Here is a 5,130-nt window from a genome sequence, read left to right as displayed (position 1 = left end):
ATGCACTTAAAGAAATATTTTCTCGGCTCGGATACCCTGTGACGCTGACATGTGACAACGGTAACCAATTTACTAGCGAGAATTTTAGGGAATTTTGTAAGGAATATGGCATTACAATAAATAATACCATCCCCTATTTTCCGCAAATGAATGGTGAAGTCGAATGCCAGAATAGAGATGTGCTTAAGCGATTAAGAATTAGTCAACTAGAAAAGAAAGAGTGGAAAGATGATCTTTTAGAATACATGATAATGTATAATAGCACACCTCATACTACAACTGGGAAAACTCCAGCAGAACTATTCTTTCGTAGACAATTCCGTGATAAAATACCAATAGCAGCAGATATTGAAAATAAAATAACAGATTCAGAGGTAAGAGACAGAGACAAAGAAAAGAAAGACAAAGGAAAAGAATATGCTGATATGAAGAGAAAAGCTGTGGATAGTAATTTAGAAATCGGTGAAAAAGTCTATATAAAAAACATGACCAAGGAAAATAAACTAACACCAAACTTTAACCCAGACGCTCATACGGTAACAGATGTATATGGCGGAGACGTTAGAGTAAGGAACGACTTAACAGGAAAAGAATATCGTAGAAATATCATTCATTTAAAAAGAGTGGAAAATAATAATTGGAAAGTTGTCGATCAAAGTGAAAATAGTGAAGTGGATCCTGAAGCTGAAAACTGATTGTTCCCTTGTATATGTATCATCGTAAGCATCAAATCTATTATGATGAAAGTGTTTGATTATCATTAAATAACTACAACCTGATTATATGCAATTATTTGTTTTCTTAAAAGAAGGAAGGGATGTAGTATACAGGTGTAGAATACAGGGGTGGGGTGAGGGCCATTCAGTGTTTGACCGGCGTAGCGTGCGCACGAGTGTCGTTGGTTAGTGTATATAGTGATAGTGGTTGGTGTTATCAAGCATTTTACAATGAGTAAAATAATTAATTTAATAGTATTAATAAATAGAGAATAATTATATAGAACAACCCCCGCTTCATACGCGTTAATAAAATGATAATTGCTATAAAAATAAATAAATAAAATAGTATATATCTTATCTATAATATTTCTTATTATACAGAACAAGGCCACATCACTGTTGCTATCATTGAACAAACTAAATCTCTCATAACTTAAAATTATTGTGAAATGATAAACTTGAAATAATTTATTTAAAATTAATTTAAAAATGTCTAGAAACAATGACGATTTGGACGAAACTTTTCTTTCTCTTTCTTCTGATGGATTGCGCAGTAATGACAGCTTTCATAGTATCCCTTCGCTCGGTGAAACTATAAATTCTTTATTCTCAGACTGTCTGAAATATTTTAATGTGATTTATATTAATGCTCAGAGTATTCCTGCACATTATCCTGATATGCTATCATCATTCGATTGCAATAAAATACATGCTATCCTCGTATCTGAGTCCTGGCTTAAACCCTGTGTAATGTGGTGCCCTGAGAGAGGAATGAAAGCCGAGACTGCTGAATAGATACTGCCTTTATTTCCAATAGGTCTTACATTAAATAGGTACAAAATTAGGTTACGTAGTATATAATGATTAATAAGTATGTTTAGTTAATATAATCTATTCACTACATCTCATCTCCACCGCAATAAAAAAAATAAAATAAACAATACAATTTATTTTATTTTAGTTTATATTACGAATGTTCATATAGTATAATGTCATATTATAATTACTACCTTTACAAACTTTTGAAGTAAATATTTAGTACATAATCTTTTAACAAAATTGTTAGGTAATTGGTTCAAAATACATTTTTGTTCTGTTTTTGTGAATAACATAGTTTTTATTATCCTTAGTTATTTCTACATTGGGTGAACATTCCCTTATTACTTTGTATGGATCTGAATATATGTTTTGGAACTTACTGCCGGTTTCATTTTTTATTATCAAATCATTCTGTTTATAAGTCACAGGGTTTATATTACGATCATACTTATCTTTTCTTTTTAATTTACTTGCTATTAAATTTTCTCTAGCCTCTTTTTGTGACGTTTGTAATCTGAATTTGATTTCCAAAGGATAATTATCAAAATTGTACAAAGGATCAACTTGTGCTGATCGCAAATTAGATGGTAAAATACATTTCTTACCGAACACCAACTCATAGGAAGTGAACTTAGTCTCCGTATCTTAAGGCCGGCAACGCACCTGCAAGCCCCCTGGTGTTGCAGATGTCAATGGGCGGTGGTAGTCGCTTTCCATCAGGTGAGCCTCCTGCTCGTTTGCCACCTATGCCATAAAAAAAAAAAAAAAAAAAAAATGTACTGCAGTGTTATAGGAAAAACACCAAAATGGAAGCCACATGCTCCAAGCTTCTGAGTGATTGTCTGTCTGTATTCGCAAATAGTTACCTAGATGTTTGTGAGAATTCTCCAAGGCACCGATACTTTGATGATGATAAGAAGTAGACTACAACTTGTTAATATGCAAAAGTTTACAAACCTCTTTCATTGTGTACGATAAAAACTCCGTTCCCCTGTCTGTAGCTATCTCCTTCGGAATACCATACCTGAGGATAAAATTGTTTACGAAGTTCCTGGCTACCTCATCTGACCTTTTTGATATGAATGGGTAGGTCTCAACATACTTGCTCAACTCACATTGTATAGTTAAAATGTACACATAATTATTGTAATCTCTCTCTAACGGCCCTACTATATCTAAATATACCTTTTCAAACGCTGAAGTTGCCGTCGAACTAATTGTCATAGGTTCCTTAGTATAATGTGAGGAATGTTTTTGTTTTTGACATTTGTCACACCTTTTTATAAATTCTGTAACATCAGCTTCTAATTTTGGCCAAAAATAATATTTCTTTATGTTATTTACCATTCGTCTTATGCCGGCATGGCCACTTGTGGGTAATATATGAAAATCGTTTAAAATTACACACTTATCGTCTTTATCAGTTATTCTATTTGTTCCCCTTAAAATACATATACGAGGTCCGGACCAACTACATATGTTATTTACTTCATTTATTAACTTTTCCACAAATTTATTATTTTTCTCAGTCTTAATAAAGTACACTTCTTTAATATTTATTTTCCCACAAAATATTTTCAGCTCTCTCACAAATTCGCCTGGCAATAGTTGCGATCGAGAAGCTAAATTAATGAAAATAGTATCCATTGTGGGCACGTAACTCAAATATCCCTTCTCATGCGTTATCTCTCTCAATTTACGATATCGATTTAATTCATAAGCGCTTATGAAACATAATTCTGTGAAATATTTCGGTTTGCTATGTACTTCTACAAGTTTTGGTTGATCAGTCCCATCGTTTTTAGAAATAATAGCATCCCGTTGTTGCTTAGCCATCTGGCCACGCGTCATTACATTCATCACCGTTTGATTCATCTCTTTCAAGTCCTCAGAAGTTAAATGCAAACGTGAAAGTGCGTCAGCGGCAGAATTATTCTTCCTTTTTAAGTATTCAAGTACAAAATCGTATTCTTCTAATGCTAACCTAAATTTAATTAAACGGCTAGATGGATCCCGCATTCCAAATAAATAGATAAGCGGCTTATGATCAGTCTGAATTTTGAATGTCCTACCATACAAATAGGCTCAAAAATGCTTCACGGCCCATACAATCGCAAGCAGTTCCTTCTCAATCGTTGGGTACATTTTCTTTGCTTTGTTAAGACTACGACTGGCATAGGCTACAGGCCTACCGTCGCTGTTGCATAAAACTGCACCTACCCCATATCCTGATGCATCTGTTTGTAAAATAAATTGATTAGACTCCGAAAAATCAGGGTATTGCAATACAGGATGGTATATTAAATTTTGTTTCAACAGTTCAAATGATTTTTGGCATTCCTCATCCCATTTAAAAATAACATTTTTTCGACACAAATTATTTAATGGATGTGCTTTTGTTGCAAAATTAGGAATAAATTTCCTGTAATAATTTACAAACGCAACGAATCTTTTTACTTCGTCGACTTTAGTAGGAACTGGGTAATCTTTAACGAGTTCTATTTTAATGTTGTCTTAAATTTTCGCGATTATTACACATTTAAATAAAACTAATTATAACGGATGAATCGCGTATATTAATTATTTTTAAACATCCCGACGTTTCGAGCACTTTGCAGTGTTCGTGGTCACGGGTAGACTAAGATGACATGTGTCTATTTGAAGAACAAAGGAAATATTATTAACAACTACCGCCAACGATTTCTCAATTGATATCTTGAGTAACGTTCCGGTTGCACGCAGAAGGCACTAACTGTATCTTTAGGTCTTGCAGTCTGTTGGATTTGGGATTTTTAATTTTTAATAAGTGGATCCCAGGTGTTAGAAAGTCTCCAACCATCTTCTCTATTGAAGTTCGGATGTTTTTGAATTTCAATAGCCTCGCGTATCATTCTAGGAATGAATCTGTGTTCTCTAGCGAGGATCTGTGGTTTATCAAATCGGATAAAATGGTTAGGTTTATCCAGAGCATGTTCACAGACTGCAGACTTAGAAGAACGCCTATTTTTGACATCTCCTATATGTTCCTTGACCCTGGTACCGATACTTCTCTTTGTTTGGCCTATGTAAGATAAACCACACTCACATTCGAGTTTACATACTCCTGCCGTTTGTAAAGGAATATTACTCTTGATAGGTCTCAAGAACTGGCTCACTTTCTTATGAGGCTTGTAATCGGTTTTAATTGAAGCTCGCTTCAAGATGTTGCCAATCCTGTCTGTAACTCCGATTTTATCGGATGTAAAAACTTATAAAAAAGTAACTAAAGACCGGACTAATAACATTCTTAAAAAGACATCCGCATTAATATCAAAACATCAAGAGAAACTAAATCTGGATAAAAAATCACTCGTGCCTACATGTGCAAAGCCTCCAAAACTGTATGGGTTACCTAAGATCCATAAAACTGGTGCTCCGCTGCGTCCTATTGTAAGCCAAATCGATACACCAACATATAGATTGGCTCAACACATAGCAAGGACATTATCACCCCTCCGAGGACACACTGCGGCGTATGTCAGTTATTGATTGGTTTCGCAGTTACCTACGAGGGCGCCGGCAACGTGTCCGTATTGATGAGACTGTCTCGTCT

Source organism: Vanessa cardui, chromosome W (genome assembly GCF_905220365.1).
Source record: "Vanessa cardui chromosome W, ilVanCard2.1, whole genome shotgun sequence".
NCBI lineage: Eukaryota > Metazoa > Arthropoda > Insecta > Lepidoptera > Nymphalidae > Vanessa > Vanessa cardui.
This window is presented reverse-complemented; position numbering follows the sequence as displayed.